Consider the following 21242-nt stretch of genomic DNA (forward strand, 5'->3'; position numbering starts at 1 on the left):
GCTTCCTCTCTCTAGCCCTTGCAGGCTGCAAAGAAGGAGATTGTACTAAAACACAGGGGGAGTGAAACTTCAGGGGGAAACCAGCAAACTGACGTTTCACAACCCTCACGCACTATGAGCGGTGAGAGAAGCGTTGTGATTTAAGATGAGAGGTGTGTTAGAAGACAGGCTGTGATGCAGCAGAGAGCTAAGGGTTTTCACTCCTGTGCATGTCAGCGATCCTGGTGTGCCAACGGCCCCTGTGTAGGGATGAAAAATGGTGCGGTCGATGGAATCTGAGGAAGCAGACTAGCAGTAGCAGTGTCTGCAGCCTTAGCAGTAGCACAGTAGCAGTGGAGTTGGGTTAAGCCATATGTGAGCTGATCTGGAGCTGAGATGATGGGGCCAGCTACAGCAAAAAACAGGGCACCAACAATATTAATTTGCTCTCTCTGAACAGCACAGTACATTACTGTACACAACTAGTCAGCACCACTTATATAATATAAATATTAAACCCCAGCCATCCCCTACATCCATTAATATAGTTGCATCAACAACAGTAATTGAAGACAGGAATTATGTAAAGGGAGTCAAACCTTAAGTGATGTCAGGGTTTCACTTCTGCTGATTAACACTATAGAGCCAAATCAGTAGACAGCAGAACTTAAAATCCTTAGTTATATCCATTTTACTTATAAGTGATTATGTACTCACTGATTATTTAAAAGTGTTATTAAAATGCCTGCTGAGGTTAGTTACACTGTCATACCCCATTGGAACCCAAAATGTAATGTTTAGCTTCAAAACATGGTTATAACTGATATCAAGAATGGTCAGTCCTTGGGTCCATTGCTGTCTTTGAATTTGAGAGTGGTTTTATTTGTTAATGCTAAGTAATGGCCATTTCACTCGAGTATGCACGTGTACACACTGCAGATAGAATGCATTGAAATGTATGAAAAGCCCAGATCAGGCGACTCGCGTACTCGCGTATACGCTGCAGACAGAATGCATGGGAATTAATAGGAAAAGACGGGCCGCCAGCATCAATATCTCCAACGGCGTCACAGCGATTACAATTAGAAACCAATGTGAATCTCAAATCGCATATTACGTACTAAAAGCACGCACTTCGCTGATGGTAAAGTACGTACTGTTTAGTATATAGTAAGCTAGTATGGCAGTATTGGGACTAATTGAGAAATACTGCCTCGTCATAAAATTGCTGCTCAAAATTAGATTTTGTCGCTCATTAACATCACGCCAAGTTTAATTATTTAGCTAAACACCGCTACATTGTGTTAAACAGACTAACGTTTCTTGTGAAGTTTACTCCCACCACAAATAACATCTATTAACTGTATGGCTTTAAAAGCTTATAAGTCAGTATTACTAGTGTCGCATTATCCTCTAGATGTATTTAAAGCTGTATGTAAATTGTCTTCTTAATTCTCATTACGTAGTTGTAGTGTGCTATGCCAACATTCATAAGCTTTTTGCACTCCTATGTATCCAATATTTCAATAACTATCAATTGCTGCTAGGTCATGTATATTACTGCCATACTTGCCACATCTAAATGTTCAATAATACTACCCAGATTGCCGCTATTACAGTACTCTTCATTTAAATTTCTGCTATAGTGTAGTGTTATGTTATGTATATTATTGCTTTATTTTATTATTTTCTGTCTAGCTATATTTTTGCTTATATACTCTTCTTCTTAACTCTAAATACGTAGTTTGTCGGGTGCAATGTCATAAGAATTGGGCAGCATGAAGCTGTGTTGTTCTGTGTACTTGCCAAATAAACCCTGAAACCAGGGGCGTAGGTTTGATTTGAAATGTGAGGGGGACAGAAACTGGTGTAGCGTGGTGATGCTAGGCCGGGGTACAAGCTGTCCTTACATGGACCCCCCTGGGATGAAAAATTGCGAAGAGGTATATACGCATGGAAAGCCGTTCCTTAAGTCTGATTGTGATAACCACATAGAAATACACAATAAAAAAGAATAAAAATATGGAGGTCAGGCACGTGCAACCGCAGCCCAGATAGCAACACCAGTGGGGACAAATATATGTTTTCGAAATGCCCATGTTTTGGAATAGGATGGCCAACAAGCATATAGGTGTGACGGTCGGGTGTCCACAAACCTCTGGCCATATCCTGTATGTGCAATGATGGACACAACATCTCATTGATTCTGCTACAACAAACATGCTAAATACAGCCTTCGGCCATTTCATTTAATATTACTTAGTTAACATAGTCTATGATGTGTGCTCTTAGTGAAGAGCTACTACAGACCTCTGTATTTCAATGTGTGGCTGATATGTGATTTACATGTACATTTTGCCACCTCACCTCCCAAGCTCCACCACTCTCTTGCATGACTACACTGGTTGACTCAACATCCTTCTGGTTCTGCTAATAAATATGAACATTCAAGATATGGGCTACACATAACATAACTCATTTTATTTAAGTTATCCACCTTTATAGACAACATTTTACCTCAGCTCCACGGTTGACCTTTTCTCTGGCTGTCTGATCCTGCTATGACTATAAATATATAGGTGACAATAACTTTTCATCAATTGAAATGACGAGAAAATGGTGGAAAACCCTCCTATTTCAATGCGCAGGGGATGGTGGTCTATTACCCCTAAAAGCATGCACGGATGCATACTTCAAAAATCCACCAGAAATAGTAGCTCCTCCGGTAACATACTATTTTCAGCGTTTGAGACATACTAATCTTCTCGCATACTATATAGTATGCAAGTATGTGATTTGAGATTTAGCCCAAGTCTATTTTCTCGTGTCTACACGCACAACACTGCACAAATGAACTGATCCATAACAGAAAATACTCTGTGTGCTCTACCAAAGAAGGAAATTGCTTGGCATGCAGTTACTTCATGGCTCGCATGATCATCTCGTGAGTATTTACTTTTCATATCGTAGTAGTAAATTTTTGCATGCATCAGCTAGCTTGATGGTAGAAGCCATTTCAAGTAGAACATATAGTGTGTAAATCCAATAAGTACTATAGGCTGTAGCTGAGCTGTTATATTATTAAATTGAAAACAAATTAATTTATATTACCCTTGTTAAAAGCTAACACTTTCAACAAGTTATATTTGTATTATAAATAGTAGAACACTCACCCATGATAAATACTTTTCACTACAAATTCCATCAAGTTCCTAGCAAGGAAACTATAAGGTAATATAGCTAAACAAACAATGAACAACTTGCAGTAGTGTCGCACCTAATGGGAATTGACCATTTCAAAATAACTTGCGCAATAATGACGCTGTAGACATTCGTCTGTCATGTGATTTGTTCTTTTGTCCTAGGAGTTAGCCTCCTCAACCTGCTCTGTGGTCTTACTCAATATTTAAACTTCAGTTGAAATTTATTTTTTGTAGAATGTTATGAACCAAATACAATGCATTGACGGAAATCCCCTGGTAACATTGATGGCAATTACTTTTTGGGAATTTTGATGGCCAAAACCTTTTTGGTGTGTTGCCATACATATACCTTATAGCCTGGTTATGAAGATTGTTATCAATAAACACTGGCATGTATTAAAAACTGTGGGTTCAGATCTGTTTCATGACACTCCCCCGGTTCACTCACGCCATGGCCTGCAGTCTCAGACATGCTGGAGTGCACAGATATTTTATGGTTCCACATGGACATGTTGGTGTGCAAAGATATTTTATGGTTCCAAATGGAAATGCTGGTGTGCACAGATATTTTATGGTTCCAAATGGACATGCTGGTGTACACAGATATTTTATGGTTCCAAATGGACATGCTGGTGTGCACAGATATTTTATGGTTCCAAATGGACATGCTGGTGTGCACAGATATTTTATGGTTCCAAATGGACATGCTGGTGTACACAGATATTTTATGGTTCCAAATGGACATGCTGGTGTGCACAGATATTTTATGGTTCCAAATGCTATTTTTGTAACTATTTTTAATGTTCCTTCTTATGCACCGGCATCCATTCAATTCCTGCCAGAGTGCAAACCCTCACATTTTTTTTGTTAACAGTGGATCTTATTTGAAAACATTAGGGATGCACCATTTGTATGCCGCATTTACTCTGAGAGTATTTTTGGGGATGATGGATACAATTTACTATAAATAAAAAAAGACAAATCCTAACATGAATAAGATTTCTCCTAATTCATTGGAAAATGTTGTGTAAGTGATGATTGGGAAACAAAACTTGAGCAGAACTGTCATGGCACTAACGTTTCCAATCCATGAGTCACCTTTTAAGAACTCACAGCATCAATGAGACGTACTAGTCTACACCGCAAACAAAAGTGTCACATGATAAGCAAGGCTTGATTCAAGCAGCATAGCTTTACACTTCCAATCTATTTTTCTTGTCAGCAAAAAACATTGTTGAGTAGAAAATTAACCAAATAACATCAGTAAATATAAAGATTTTTTAACAAGTCGCACTACACATATTGAAAGGTCGTTATCGTATTTTAAACATTAAATATAACAAGAAAAATATCTGATGCAGTTGTTGAGAAAATTGCATAGCCCACATCAAAAAATGATTGGGCTACAATAATCACTTATCCTTTGTAGTGATGACGGAGGATGACTAATTAAATGCTTGCTCACCAGATTACTTTCCTATATACAAAAAATGCATGACTATTTGATAAGTAAAGAGTTACATTTTTTGTTAAGATTTTTGTCTCTGCTTCTCATAAAACAACAAAAAAGATTTTGCATGCTTTTAATATGGCCCAAAAGAAACAAAAACAAACCGGCAACAATGGCAAACCACACATGGCATAGCCACAAACAATAATCCATGCCGAGTGTGGCATGCAGCTGAATTAAATAGGATCCTCAATTAAAGGCAACAGTGTACAGCTGCCTCTAATTGGTGAGCACAAAAACAACCGAAGAGATGGCTAGAAGTCTCTCCTCTGCCACGTCCCGACTATGGCCCCTAGCCTGGTGCAGAGATGGCTAGGCATGGGCTCCTGACCGCAAGACTGGAAAACACCCCCGGGGGTGGAGGGCGGGGCGACAGCAGGGACTCCTCCCCGCAGCAGGACATGTCATCTGGACAAGCAGAGGCTCCGCCCCCGAAGCAGGACGTGGAACCAGAGTGGGCAGAGGCTCCGCCCCTTAAGCAGGACGGGACGCCAGAGCAAGAGGCTCTGCTCCCGAAACAGGACGGGGCGCCGGAGCAATAAGGGGCTTCGCCTTCAAAGCAGGACGGAGCACCGGAGCAAGAAGAGGCTCATCAAACCACGGCTCCGGAGGCAGTGGCCACAGTGGCTCATCGTCCCATCCCTCCAGGGTTGGCAGTAGGGGCCCCACATCGAGCCACATCGAAGCCACTTCAGAGGCTCGTCGTCCCACCCCGTTGGGGGGACCGACCGGCACTGGAGGCTCATGTTGAGGGAGTGGCACTGGAGGCTCCGGGCTGGGGCACCACAGGTCCAGCCATGCCCTCCACCATCTTGCCTGAACCTCCAGGGGCTTGTCCTTCAACCCCTCTGGAGATCGCCCATCCCCCCATGTTGGAGGCTGAATGATCTTGCCGTTCTCCTCCTCCGTCGCCTCTAGATCCTCCTGCCCTCACGTGAGTGGCAGCAGGGGCTCCTTGTCCCACCCCTCTGGGGGTAGCAGCTGCGCTACCTTCGCAGGATCCCATAGTCCGCCTCGCAAAAAACGTTTGGGGCTGACTCACAGGGTTGCCGCTGGGCTGGCCAGTCCTTCAGCGGAGGACGGTAGGGGTTCTCCTCCTCTTCGTTGTCACTACCACCAACTGAGGAGTTCCCCAACCGTCCATCTCTGCTGTGTCCCAGGTTGGTGGATTATTCTGTAACAGGGCCGGAGGCAGGACACAGGTGCAGAGTGGTGGTTCAAGTCCATACTTTTAATATGTCTCAAAAGAAACAAAAGCAAACCACACATGGCAAAGACACAAACAATAATCCACACAGAGTGTGGCAAACGGCTGAACTAAATAGGATCCCCAATTAGAGGCAACAATGTACAGACAAAAAGCAAATGAAGAGATGTCTAGAGGCCTCTCCTCTGCCACGTTCCAACTATGGCCCCCAGCCCAGCGCATAGATAGCTAGGGGCATAGCCGGGACCAGACACAGTTCCTTTGACAATTAAGTATAACACATTTTCAATAGGGGTTCCCAATGGCAATAATACTGAAATCATTTTCCTTTAACATGGTAAAACTAATCTGAACAACGTGGCATTGCCTAAATAAAACGGCATGCACCAGTAGATGCGACACAAACCCACTACTATGTACTACTTAAGTAGTAGTACATAGTAGTCAGTCTTGTCATTTGATGTTAAAATGTTATTGAGGAGATATTGTAAATCAAGTAAATCTGATGAAATCCAAGTTGAAGCCAAGATTCGATACTAAAATACAGTAGGCTGCACATGATTTTTCCACAACAAAGCAGACTAGCACAACACCCCTCTAGCACAATTTAAATAGAGGGAAACAAGTCTTTGTCTCTCATGAAAAGTTTAACTGAATCAGCTTCCAACTTCAAAGATATTTCAATGACAAACAGGCCAGAGGAAATGTCTGATATTGAAGGTAGGCTATTCCACTGCATATTTTTTACTTTTTAAATACCAGGTTTACACAACTATAACAAAAGTGGCATTTACTGGTGGACAAACCTATCATGACATGGATTATCGTTCCTAACTCTTTTCTATCTGGTCTATCTCTAATGAGTTGCTTCACATAACTGGTTAGAGCTGCACACACAGTTTGATAAGCTACTAACTGTAATGGGAAAAGACCCAGGGAAGTGTACAGAGCCCTTTTATAAAAAAATAAAATAAAAGGGCAACTCCACAGGGGCGATTCGTTCCCTGGCTGTCATCATGTCTAATTCAGCACAACCCCATGCTCTCTTCTGTTCTGACCAGGGCTGCTCCTCAGGGGCCCTTTTAACCTTCCCCTGACAAGGCTCAACTGGAAGCATGTGTGCCTCATCAGAAGAAGGCAGCAGAGATATTTTCAAGAGCCCCAGTGTGCACTGGACCTGCTGGACCTAACAGTGGCATTAGTAAATTCATGAATCCGGTGTCATACCACATTATGTGAAGCTCCCATGATGAATAGTCAACGTCACTAACGAACAGCTTCAGGATTTTTCATTATTATTGAGCCATGTAATTAGCTTTATTCACATATTGCTTCAGATTGTAGTTAGGTTAAAATCAGAACATCAATATCTGCAGAATGCACAGGCAGAACTATTAACACTGTGTTATGTGCTGTTGAGAACAGTGAACTGTAAAAAAGGACAATGTTTTTTTTTTTTTATAGAAAAGCGAGTTGTGTAAAAAACAGAGAACATCTCAGCTATTGATTCACTAACATTTGTAACCATTTATCGCATCATGTTTCCAGTGCAGGACACCAAAGCAATATTATGATGGTAGTCTTATTTCAGCCTGGTGTGGTTACACAGTTTCAAGACAATCTTATTTTTTGATTTCCAGAGGCTGTGATAGGGCATTTCTATGGCAAGACCAAGGGGCAGCTTGGCACAGCTAAAAAACCAACAAAGATATTCACATCAGAATACCTGGTCATTGTTTTGTTACTTTACAGAAAATAAACAACATAAATATTATATACATAGTGTCTGTGTATATATAACTGCTGTCAAACACTTAATCTTAATTATTTTATCTTCTGCAGGAGGAGAGGAACAGTCTAGAGGTTGGTCATATTAGTCAATTCTAAATTATTTGTCACTAGGTTACTGGTTTCAAAGGCAAAGGGCCACACACAAGCTTTCTTGCATTACTAATGGTTTGTTTTTATTAACGGAAAGATTTTTCATGTTACGAAGAATCTAAATTGGCTATTTAGCTTGATGGCCTTAGCTCCCTTGCTGATTCCCTCTGTGCCCTGTAAAAATGATGCACCCACTTAAGGCCAAGTGACCTGGCCCATAAAATCCCCAAATTCCTTTTTTGTCTCGAACAGGATGTGCTTGCATACTACACATTTTTTTACTTAAAAAAGGGGGTGGGTGGAGCGGCAATATTTCCCCAGTGTTGTCATTTTAAGTGTTGTGACAAAAATGAAACATACGGAGACCGGGGCCTTAGTCAGTGTGGAGGGAATTATGAACAGTTCCAAATACCAGGCAATTTTGGCACAAAACCTTCAGGCGTCCGTTAGAAAGCTGAAGATGAAGACCCAAAGCACAAATCCAAATCCACAAAGGCATGGTATCACCAGAAGAAGATTAACGTTTTGGAATGGCCCAGCCAGAGGCCAGACCTGAATCCAATTGAACATCTGTGGGGTGATCTGAAGAGGGCTGTGCACAGGAGATGTCCTCGCAATCTGACAGATTTGGAGCGCTTTTGCAAAGAAGAGTGGGCAAATATTGCCACGTCAAGATGTGCCATGCTAATATACTCCTACCCAAAAAGACTGAGTGCTGTAATAAACTCTAAAGGTGCTTCAACAAAGTATTAGTTTAAGGGTGTGCACACTTATGCAACTAGATTATTGTAAAGTTTCTATTTTTCTCCCTCAAAGATTTTTGTTTTTCAATTGAATTGTTCATGTTATAGGTCACATTAAATGTGGAAAACGTTCTGACATAATTTATATTTGGGGTGTGTAGACTTTATATATCCACTGTAAATCTGTACATTAATTGTATAGTTGTTTTTAACTAATTATTTGTATTAGAAGTTGATGTGGTGGAGGGGTTTGAGTACCCGAGTGACCCTAGGAGCTATGTTGTCTGGGGCTATATGCCCCTGGTAGGGTCTCCCAAGGCAAACAGGTCTTAGGCGACGGGTCAGACTAAGAGCGGTTCAAAACCCCTTAATGAAGAATACAATTTTGAGTACCGTGACGTCGCCCGGTATGGCGCAGCCGGGGCCCCACCCCGGAGCCAGGCCCGGGGTTGGGGCTCGAATGCGAGCGCCTGGTGGCCGGGCCTTCCCCCATGGGGCCCGGCCGGGCTCAGCCCGAACGGGTGACGTGGGGCCGCCCTCCCGTGGGCTCACCACCCACAGGAGGGACCATAAGGGGCCGGTGCAAAGAGGATCGGGCGGCAGTCGAAGGCAGGGGCCTAGACAACCCGATCTCTGGACACGGAAACTGGCTCTAGGGACGTGGAATGTCACCTCGCTGGCGGGGAAGGAGCCTGAGTTAGTGCGTGAGGTTGAGAGGTTCCGATTAGAGGTAGTCGGGATCACCTCTACGCACGGCTTGGGCTCTGGAACCACACTCCTTGAGAGAGGATGGACTCTTCACCACTCTGGAGTTGCCCATGGTGAGAGGCGGCGGGCTGGTGTGGGTTTGCTCATAGCTCCCCAGCTCTGCCGCCATGTGTTGGAGTTTACCCCGGTGAACGAGAGGGTCGTTTCTCTGCGACTACGGGTCGGGGATAGGTCTCTCAATTTTGTTTGTGCCTACGGGCCGAACGGCAGTGCAGAGTACCCGACCTTCTTGGAGTCTCTGGGAGGGGTGCTGGAAAGTGCTCCGACTGGGGACTCTATTGTTCTACTGGGGGACTTCAACGCCCACGTGGGCAACGACAGTGACACCTGGAGGGGCGTGATTGGGAGGAACGGCCCCCCTGATCTGAACCCGAGTGGTGTTCAGTTATTGGACTTCTGTGCTAGTCACAGTTTGTCCATAACGAACACCATGTTCAAGCATAAGGGTGTCCATCAGTGCACGTGGCACCAGGACACCCTAGGCCGCAGGTCGATGATCGACTTTGTTGTCGTCTCATCTGACCTGCGGCCGTATGTCTTGGACACTCGGGTGAAGAGAGGGGCGGAGCTGTCAACTGATCACCACCTGATGGTGAGTTGGATCCAATGGCAGGGGAGGAAGCTGGACAGACTCGGCAGGCCCAAGCGTACTGTAAGGGTCTGCTGGGAACATCTGGCCGAGTCTCCTGTCAGAGAGATCTTTAACTCCCACCTCCGGCAGAGCTTCGACTGGATCCCGAGGGAGGTTGGAGATATTGAGTCCGAGTGGACCATGTTCTCCACCGCCATTGTCGAAGCGGCCGCTCGGAGCTGTGGCCGTAAGGTCTCCGGTGCCTGTCGAGGCGGCAATCCCCGAACCCGGTGGTGGACACCGGAAGTAAGGGATGCCGTCAAGCTGAAGAAGGAGTCCTATCAGGCCTGGTTGGCTTGTGGGACTCCTGAGGCAGCTGACGGGTACCGACAGGACAAGCGGGCTGCAGCCCGGGTGGTTGTGGAGGCAAAAACTCGGGCCTGGGAGGAGTTCGGTGAGGCCATGGAGAACGACTATCGGCTGGCCTCGAAGAGATTCTGGCAAACCATCCGGCGCCTCAGGAGAGGGAAACAGTGCCCTACCAACGCTGTTTACAGTAGAGGTGGGCAGCTGTTGACCTCAACTGAGGATGTCGTCGGGAGGATCTCCTCAATCCCGCTGACATGTCTTCCATTGAGGAAGCAGAGGATGAGGGCTCAGAGGTGGACTCGTCCATCACCCGGGCTGAAGTCACAGAGGTGGTCAAGAAACTCCTCGGTGGCAAGGCACCGGGGGTGGATGAGATCCGCCCTGAGTACCTCAAGTCTCTGGATGTTGTGGGGCTGTCTTGGTTGACACGCCTGTGCAACATCGCGTGGCGGTTGGGGACAGTGCCTCTGGGATGGCAGACCGGGGTGGTGGTCCCTCTTTTTAAGAAGGGGGACCGGAGGGTGTGTTCCAACTATAGGGGGATCACACTTCTCAGCCTCCCCGGGAAAGTCTATGCCAGGGTTCTGGAGAGGAGAATACGGCCGATAGTAGAACCTCGGATTCAGGAGGAACAGTGTGGTTTTCGTCCGGGCCGTGGAACACTGGACCAGCTCTATACCCTCTACGGGGTGTTGGAGGGTTCATGGGAGTTTGCCCAACCAATCCACATGTGTTTTGTGGATATGGAGAAGGCATTCGACTGTGTCCCTCGCGGCATCTTGTGGAGGGTGCTTGGGGAATATGGGGTCCTGGGTCCTTTGCTAAGGGCTGTCAGGTCCCTATACAACCGAAGCAGGAGCTTGGTCCGCATTGCCGGCAGTAAGTCAGACTTGTTCCCAGTGCATGTTGGACTCCGGCAGGGCTGCCCTTTGTCACCGGTTCTGTTTGTAATTTTTATGGACAGAATTTCTAGGCGCAGCCAGGGGCCGGAGGGTGTCAGGTTTGGGGACCACACGATTTCGTCTCTGCTCTTTGCGGATGATGTTGTCGTGTTGGCCCCTTCTAACCAGGACCTTCAGCATGCACTGGGACGGTTTGCAGCCGAGTGTGAAGCGGTGGGGATGAAAATCAGTACCTCCAAATCCGAGGCCATGGTCCTCAGTCGGAAAAGGGTGGCTTGCCCACTTCAGGTTGGTGGAGAGTGCCTGCCTCAAGTGGAGGAGTTTAAGTATCTAGGGGTCTTGTTCACGAGTGAGGGAAGGATGGAACGGGAGATTGACAGACGGATCGGTGCAGCTTCTGCAGTAATGCAGTCGATGTATCGGTCTGTCGTGGTGAAGAAAGAGCTGAGCCGCAAGGCGAAGCTCTCGATTTACCAGTCAATCTACGTTCCTACTCTCACCTATGGTCATGAGCTTTGGGTCATGACCGAAAGGACAAGATCCCGGATACAGGCGGCCGAAATGAGCTTTCTCCGCAGGGTGGCTGGGCGATCCCTTAGAGATAGGGTGAGAAGCTCGGTCACCCGGGAGGAGCTCAGAGTAGAGCCGCTGCTCCTCCACATCGAGAGGGGTCAGCTGAGGTGGCTTGGGCATCTTTTTCGGATGCCTCCGGAACGTCTTCCTGGGAAGGTGTTCCGGTCCCGTCCCACCGGGGAAGACCTAGGACACGCTGGAGGGACTATGTCTCCCGGCTGGCCTGGGAACGCCTCGGTGTCCCCCCGGAAGAGCTAGAGGAAGTGTCTGGGGAGAGGGAAGTCTGGGCATCCCTTCTTAGACTGCTGCCCCCGCGAACCGGCCCCGGATAAGCGGAAGAAGATGGATGGATGGAAGTTGATGTGCACAATAAAACTGTAGAAAACAAATATACATACAGTGAGGAAAACAAGTATTTGATACACTTGCCGATTTTGCCGGTTTTTCCACTTACAAAGCATGTAGAAGTCTGTCATTTTCATCATAGGTACTCTTCAACTGTGAGTGACGGAATCTAAAACAAAAATCCAGAAAATAACATTGTATGATTTTTAAGTAATTCATTTGCATTTTATTGCATGATATAAGTATTTGATACTTCAGAAAAGCAGAACTTAATATTTGGTACAGAAACCTTTGTTTGCAATTACAGAGATCATATGTTTTCTGTAGTTCTTGACCAGGTTTGCACACACTGCAGCAGGGATTTAGACCCACTCCTCCATACAGACCTTCTCCAGATCCTTCAGGTTTCGGGGCTGTCGCAGGGCAATACGGACTTTCAGCTCCCTCCAAAGATTATCTATTGGGTTAAGGTCTGGAGACTGGCAAGGCCACTCCAGGACCTTGAGATGCTTCTTACGGAGCCACTCCTTAGTTGCCCTGGCTGTGTGTTTCAGGTCGTTGTAATGTTGGAAGACCCAGCCACGAATCATCTTCAATGCTCTTACTGAGGGAAGGAGGTTGTTGGCCAGGATCTTGCAATACATGGCCCCATCCATCCTCCCCTCAATACGGTGGCCCCTTTGCAGAAAAGCATCCCGAAAGAACGTTTCCACCTCCATTCTTCACGGTTGGGATGGTGTTCTTTGGGTTGTACTCATACTTCTTCCGCCAAACACGGTGAGTGGAGTTTTGACCAAAAAGCTCTATTTTTGTCTCATCAGACCACATGACCTTCTCCCATTCCTCCTCTGGATCATTCAGATGGTCATTGGCAAACTTCAGACAGGCCTGGACATGTGCTGGCTTGAGCAGGGGGACCTTGCGTGCGCTGCAGGATCCATGACGGCATAGTGTGTTACTAATGATTTTCTTTGAGACTGTGGTCCCAGCTCTCTTCAGGTCATTGACCAGGTCCTGCCGTGTAGTTCTGGGCTGATCCCTCACCTTCCTCATGATCATTGATGCCCCACGAGGTGAGATCTTGCATGGAGCCCCAGACCGAGGGAGATTGACCGTCATCTTGAACTTCTTCCATTTTCTAATAATTGCTCCAACAGTTGTTGCCTTCTCACCAAGCTGCTTGCCTGTTGTCCTGTAGCCCATCCCAGCCTTGTACAGGTCTACAATTTTATCCCTGATGTCCTTACACAGCTCTCTGGTCTTGGATATTGTGGAGAGGTTGGAGTCTGTTTGATTGAGTGTGTGGACAGGTGTCTTTTATACAGGTAACGAGTTCAAACAGGTGCAGTTAATACAGGTAATGAGTTGAGAACAGGAGGGCTTCTTAAAGAAAAACTAACACGTCTGTGAGAGCTGGAATTCTTACTGGTTGGTAGGTGATCAAATACTTATGTCATGCAATAAAATGAAAAATAATTATTTAAAAATCATACAATGTGATTTTCTGGATTTAGATTCCGTCTCTCACAGTTGAAGTGTACCTATGATACAAATTACAGACCTCTACATGCTTTGTAAGTAGGAAAACCTGCAAAATCGGCAGTGTATCAAATACTTGTTCTCCCCACTGTATATACATGCAGACAAAGGAGCTCTCAATGCAAGCAAAACAGGCCATCCTTAGGCTGCAAAAAAAAATCCATCAGAGATATAGCAGGAACATTAGGGCCAGTTTGGTACACTGAGATAAAAGAACGCACTGGCAAGATCTGCAACACAAAAAGGCCTGGATGTCCATGGAAGACAACAGTGGTGGATGATAGTAGGATCCTTTCCATGGTAAAGAAAAACCTCTTTACAACATAAAAAACAAAAACAAAACAATAAATCCCATGTACTTCAACATACACTCCTTTAATAGGAACATTTGAAGATTACAAAAAACAACAACAGTAGCATGTAGCCTCTGGCTGATACTGTAAAAGAAAACAGCAGAGGCTACACCTGTATGTGTGTGTGTGTTATATATCCCCTGCATGTAATATATCTAAAACATGCAGGACAGTGAGGAAAGATCTGAAATATGCAGGGCATTGGGGCACCCAGCAGCAGGGTTGAGAAACACTTCCTTAATGGAAAGAAATGTAGACTGTTATAATTACCACTGTTTAGCTGAAATTTCAGGTTTTACTAGATTACTTCTCTAACAGATTTTTTTTTACATGTTACTTACTTATACCAATGTGACAACTTCATTCTGATTTTGTGTATTTTCAGTACTTCAATAAAATAAGGTTTTTAGATACCTCAATATTTGTATAGTTGTTTTGCGGTTACACTGAATAATGTATATTGGTTAACACTGAGTGGAAATTTTTATGTAAAAATGTGTATTGAAAAAAATAAATGAAATTGAAATTGTTAACCAGAGGGTCTCTCACATGTATCTCCATGACAACACAACCATGGGCTCTAATAATTTGAATGAATCCATCGTAAAATACTTAAATGTTGACTGCACCATTTTAAAAGGGTGAAAGAAATACAAAGGTATTTTAATTATTTAAAAGTTTTTTGCCTAAAATGTCTTTTATCACATATAGTTGTAAAATAGACCCCTGCAAAATCATGCCAGCATAAGCTTTTGACAGTTTTATTGGAACTGAAGAAATTTTACCAACTTTTATAAAGACTGTATTTATTTTTGGATGGTTGCACTGAATTACTTTCTAATCTGAGCTCCAAAAGTGACAGTTATTTTTTTATTTCAGCATGAATCATTTTAGGTTAGATCAAAAGATAAATAGCAGAGCTACAGAACATTAAATGTATGTACATAATGTGATGAATTTAGAAAATATTTAGGTTACGATTAAGGTTATGTATGTACGTAATTGCTGCTATGATGCGTTTTGAACTATATATAAAATGCTTGTCTTACTGTTTTATTTTTATAATTTATTCCATGTCTCAGTGCTGACTATGAAGTCTACTACCTTATTTAGTACATTTATATCCAGACATTGTATAAATTACAACTACATAAACAAAGATATGTATTTATTTTATTATCATATCATTTATGATATTTCTATTATTTGAGTCTTTTGTTAAAATTGTAAAATTTAAAGAAATACAAGTTTTATATGATTTAATTAGCATTTGTTCAAATAAGTATCATCCAAAGCAAGATTTTAATTTGTTTTATGAACACAGGCACATACATTACAATACACCTGTGTTGGTATTGACATAGGCCAACTGTGTTATAAATATTGAATATCAGATCACCCAAAACTTTTCTTATCGATACATCCCTAGTTTAGATATCCCAGTGAGTTTGGATCTTCAGTAATAATCAGGAAGTGGAATCTGCATCCAGACAGTGCCAAGAAAAGACTAAATCTCAAACCTGAGTGATCAGGGTTCAGTCGCTGTGAGTGGAGTAATGGTATACTGATCAGTCATATAAAGAGCTCTGTGTATAACTGGCCTGTAATGGAGTGTCAAGAAAGATGATGTTACTCTAAAAGCATGAGAGAGACACAGCAGCGATGTGGGGAAAATGTTTTCTTGTCAGATACGACCAAGATAAAGCTCTTTGGCCAAAATTTAAAGAGCTGCGCATTGTGCAAACCTAACAATGTGCCTCAACACAAACCTTCCATACAGTGAAATATGGTGCAGGAAGCCAAATATTTTGGGGTTAAAATTTAAGGAAGAATGGATGGAGTAAAATATAGGAAAATACGACAAGAGAACCTGCTTCAGTATCCAAATAACTAAAGGAAATTCACCTTCTAGCAGGACAATGATCTCAAGCACAAGGTTAAAACACCATTAGAGTGGCTCAAGAACAAAAAAGTTATCCAACAGTGGCCCAGCCAAAGCCCTTATCTCAGTTCCACTGAGAATCTGTGTTCCTTTCAATATTGCAGTCCACCAACCGCAAAAATCTTGAGTAAGTCCATCAAGAAAAATGGTCCACAAATACAGATATTGAGCGAAGTTGGTGCATACTTAGTAAAAGACAAAGTTGTTATTGCAGTGAAAGGCGGCTCTACCGAATATTGTTGTGAGGGTTGAATACCAATACCAGAAACACATTTTTAAATAATTTTCTGAAATAAAACTAATGGCACTGTATTCCTGTAGTACTAAAGTTGTGGGTGTTTCACACGGCATGCACATTTGATTAGATCAGCTCATTTAAGGCTTGGTGACATGGCCTAAAATCCCAGTATATTTACAATAATGGACAGTAATGATATATATTATATTAATTTATTCCATTAATTGCATTAAAAACATATTGAAGAAGATGTGCAAGACTCAAGGATGGTAACTAATTTCTAGGATTTAACTTGTTTTTTTTTAGTATGCCTTATTTTGGACCACATTTCACAAATAATAGCCTTCAGAACAATACGATATGAGAAAACGGTATTTGGATAAATTATTACTAAATATTTAGTATTAAAGTATTTCAATATAATGCAATTCACAACATTATTATTCAAATGAAATAAAAAACAGTACAAACATTAACAAAAATTCTCAGTATCTGGTTTTTGATTCGGGCAGCAAGGCTTTTCGTTAAGCATCAATGCTACTACTTGTGAATGATGACCCTAAAGTGTCTGAACCCATTCTATAACTTCCCTCAAATTTGACAGAACTTGACAGGTATTACCTCAACTGCCACCCAACATACTAGCAAGGTCTCTTTTGTTTTGCTCATGTTCCACCGTTTGGAATTGGTACCATATTCAATTGTCTTTCAAACAAATTCCTCATTGGGCAGTCCTGCATCACATGCACTCCCTGCTTGCAGGTATTGACTCATCTTCACTTACAGAAAGCATGTGTGTGGTTTGTTTCTTTACACAAATGTTTGGTTTGTTTTTTAACACCAGCTTTACCCACAGTATGGGTAAAACTGTACTCTTTGTTAACAATGCAATTGCAATATTTTACATCACATTCACATAACTCTGCCTGGCATAATTAGCAAAACAAGACAGAAAGACAGAAAGACAGAAAGACAGAAAGACAGAAAGACAGAAAGACAGAAACCACCATGTCAAATACATTTGATGTTCTCTCTAAAAGTGGCTGAATTCCTGCCTATGCTGTAAATACAGTGGAATCATTTTATAGTAATGTGTAATGGAGAGAGTAGTTATTGTAATTCAGGTAACACTTTACAATAAGGATACAGTAATAATCATTATTAAATGCATTACTTGACATGGATTGATGACTTATTAATGCATCTATAAAGCCTTGATTATGTGTGCATGTGTTAATAGACATATTAATTATTAGTTAACTGTTGGAACACATATCTATACACATTAACTAATACATTAAAACATAGTGTAAACTAATAGTTAATTAATGCATCTACAAATAATGAGGCTGGCTTCTGTGACTGGACAGTATTCAGCAACAAATGACAGTAGTTGGGGGAAAGGTGTTGTTTGCTAGACATATTCATGTTCATTAAAACATGCACACCAATCATAATTTGCATCAATTTAAATGTGGATTGCAATATATTAATGTATTGATTGATGTTTTTTAACATGTTCTTTATTAGTTAGCATTCATTTGGTAACATGTTTATTGATACAACCACACACAGTTCATTATTTGTAGATGCATTAATTAACTATTAGTTTACACTATGTTTTAATGTATTAGTTAATGTTTATTAATATGTGTTCCAACAGTTAACTAATCATTTGTTAATATGTGTATTAACACATGCACACAATCAAGTTTTTTTTAGATGCATTAATAAGTCATCAATCCATGTCAATTAATGCATTTAATAATGATTATTACTGTATCCTTATTGTAAAGTGTTACAGTAATTCATACTAAGGAAGTGTGAAAGTCCAAAAAACAGAAGACACTCTGTGTCATCCTTGACTTCTTCCCTGTATCAGAATTAGTCCAACCAGAGCAATCCAATCTCTGACTGACTCACCTTTCTGAGGAAAGAGACCGTTCTCCAAGGACAAAAGTGTATAATGCATCAGAAACTCAAGACACAAAATTGAACCATAACAAAACTGGTGCATATGCCAGTCCAGCAGTTTGTTTTCATGTGTGATTATTCACACATCCTGCCTACTTTAGCTCTCCATCCCTTCTCTTTTCTCTCTGCTCATCCATATTAATTTCTCTCTTCCTTTCCACATTAGTTTTAACATCAGCTTGTACTAAGAGGTGACACCTCCAGGCAACATCAGCTTGGAACAAGAGACCCAATCAAAAACAACAGGAGATAACAAGCCCCACCATGACACCAAAATCACCACAAAAATACACTAGTTATTGGAAAACCGGCTGATTGCATCCACAACTCAGCACTGCAATAAATTGAAGACTAATTAATGAAACAATACAATTATCTCGAGACCTAAGGGGACACGATCTTCATGCAATTACTTCATAATAGCAGAATAAAGAAACAGCTCATCAGTTGCCCAGTCATGTCTGTCTGTTTGAAAGTGAAGTATTACCCCAAAGCATTGTTGCTGACTTTAGAATGCAAATCATTCAGGCTGATAACTGAAATCCCAGCGACATGAATAAGACTGTTGTGGAATCTGTGCTAGTAGAATTTAAAGAGGTAGCGCTATAATCCCTATTCCATTTATCACTGAGCAGCTCTAAGATGTGTCCCAAATAGATTTTTTCCCCCTGTCAAAAGTACTAAACTACATGCTAAGGAATAGGATATAATTTGGCATGTTACCCAACTTCTCCAGCACCACAGATAAACTCAGCGAGGGAGATGCTAGTAGAGCTAGATAACACCAACAAAGAGAAGTCGTAGAGCGATGAAGCAAAAGGAAGAAATATAATGGTAAGAAGGGTTGACATCTGGGTGCTTGTGCTTCAAACTGCCTTCTGATGAAAGAGAAAGAAGAAAAGAGGTCCCCTACAAGTGTATGGAGATGGGGCTATGCATGCTTGCAGAACAGATCCTACTTCGTAACAATGTAACACTAAGAGGTATAGTTTGGCTGAGCTTATTTAGAGGAGGTTATGGTTAACTTCTGAAGGAAAGGTAGTTATTTGCAGATTCATGGTTCCAAATGATGAGTGAATAAACATGGAAAGCATTCAAGAATGCTGAAAGTAAACAGACAAGAACTAAGCCTTTGGGCATAGTATGATCAAAAGCTATTCAAATATTCTATGTGACATATGTATTCAAATGCAGGGTTGGGTTGGTTTCTTTGTAAATATTATTTTTTTAAATTTTACTTTTACTTTCATTTAAGCCGATTAAGAACCAATTCTCATTCACAATCATGAAATCCCCAAAAGCAAAGGCAACAATGAAAAGACAACACTCACACAGATAAAATAAAAAACACTATGTTGCTATACACCCAATACACCCAGGCCTTCCTCTGATGGAAAACCGAATGTATCATGGATTTTCGAATGCTTTATCGGTTGCCCCATTCACTTATTTTTAGAGAGACTGCAGGAAAAATGATCATAACTATACTAAGATGTCTGGTTCATTTTGTTCGGCGAGGTGCTGAAAGTTTTTCTGATTCTATATGCTTGGTCTGAAAACGCTTGGTCTGATGTGATTAGGGAACCGACTTACATCGGTAAAGTACCGCCAGTTCGGTTGTTCCCATTTACCAGGATGGTTGGTTAATTCGGCTGGTTTTGGGGGAATTATGATATTGGCCAGTTGAGCTATGTTTTGTTTATTCCAATTTTCCAAGATGGCTGGTTCGTATAAAGGAGAATCCATAGAGAATCCTGTTTGCGCTTGACTGGTGCGATTAGGGAGCAACCGGTGGTTGTTCGGACATCATCACCAATTTAAATTTAGCGAGGCATAAGCCGACGCATATGGGAATAAATGCTTTGTCAGTGTGCTTGTAAAGCAGGGATGGCACGCTGGCTTGCTGGAAGGCTGGCTGGGTCTCTAACATAGGGCTTGTTTACATTACGTACATTTTTTCTGAGACATAATAAGGAAAACTTGAGACACTACATTATTTTATTGTCGAAATATATTGCAGATATCACCTTGCGAATTAGCCTGCACAACATTTTTAATAAAGTGCGAAGACAATTGTGTCGGAACTGTATCAAGTTTCTGTGCAGTGCGTACACATATCGCTCGAATTTCCACGATCGGCGGCCACAGTCCTGCATGTCTCAAACATGCAAGTGTAAACACTATGGCAATCATTATGCAAACCAAGCTAAGACTATCTTTGTTTGTTATTGTGCATCGTTTCTCCAATAAACAATTAAATGAACCAGAATGTGGCATTTCCAGTCTGGACTATTATTATTAAAGCAACAAATTAGATGTTGCTGTCACGGTTGTGGGTAGGCAGGACAGGAGGCGCAGAGCTAAAGTACATCCTTTTAAAATATTTCTTCCAAAAAACAAAAGAGACACCAACCAACTGTTGCCCACATAAGGCAAACACAATGATCCACAACACAAAAAGCCAAAAGGGCAACTTCAATAGGGTCCCCAATTAGAGTCAAAGCCTCAGATGCCTCTAATTGGTGAAAATCTAAAAGGCAGCAAAGAGATGCCTAGAGGCACCTCTGCGATCAGGCCCTGACTGAGGCCCCCAGCCAGGACCTGACAGTTGTACCACTACCACAAACTTCATTTATTTTTATTTCAGCCAATACTTAAAAAAGAAAATTCTTCACAATAAATGTAAAGACCAAGCTGTTTAAGATGATTTTATAATGCAAAAGAAAACACAATCTGTTTCAATACAAAGCAACCAAATGGGCTAAATGGGGATAGACCTTCTTTTGAACTTCTCAAGTGAAAACCTCCTTTGACGACACCCATGAATAGACTGTAGGCACAATAAATACAAAATGTAACAGCTAATGTATTACTGGCTACAATCAGAGACATCTATGTACTAGTACTGATCACTGGGTCCGTTATAACTGGCCCGGATTCCAGGCACCAATGGACAAAATGCTGACCCCCTCCCAGGGGCAGAAAGAGTAGGGCAGTAGGCCATGCCCTGATGAATTGGGCATTCTCCACCCTTTGTACAGGGCCAACAAGGAGGATGATGATGCAGACCAGGAGGGTGAGCAGCAGCTAATCCTGTGTGTGATCTGTTCCCACTGGCTTCCTGGTAGTGGCTGTTGCGAATAGA

The 21242-nt window shown here is 42.3% G+C and overlaps 1 protein-coding gene across 2 annotated transcripts in view; it reads right to left on the reverse strand.

Annotated features, from left to right (window-relative positions):
• The window catches only part of cdk14 (cyclin-dependent kinase 14), a 187102-nt gene that overhangs the window by 146662 nt on the left and 19198 nt on the right, over positions 1 to 21242 (reverse strand). The window contains exon 1 of one of the 2 annotated variants that reach the window (XM_010885138.3): positions 1 to 307. This exon is cut by the window's left edge and continues 139 nt beyond it. The exons of the other annotated variant lie outside the window; for it this stretch is intronic. The gene's annotated coding sequence lies outside the window, so the exon portion shown is untranslated. Of the gene's footprint in view, positions 308 to 21242 lie in introns of those variants that run through there. 2 annotated transcript variants of the gene reach the window in all.

This window comes from Esox lucius, chromosome 20, assembly GCF_011004845.1.
Source record: "Esox lucius isolate fEsoLuc1 chromosome 20, fEsoLuc1.pri, whole genome shotgun sequence".
Taxonomy (NCBI): Eukaryota; Metazoa; Chordata; class Actinopteri; order Esociformes; family Esocidae; genus Esox; species Esox lucius.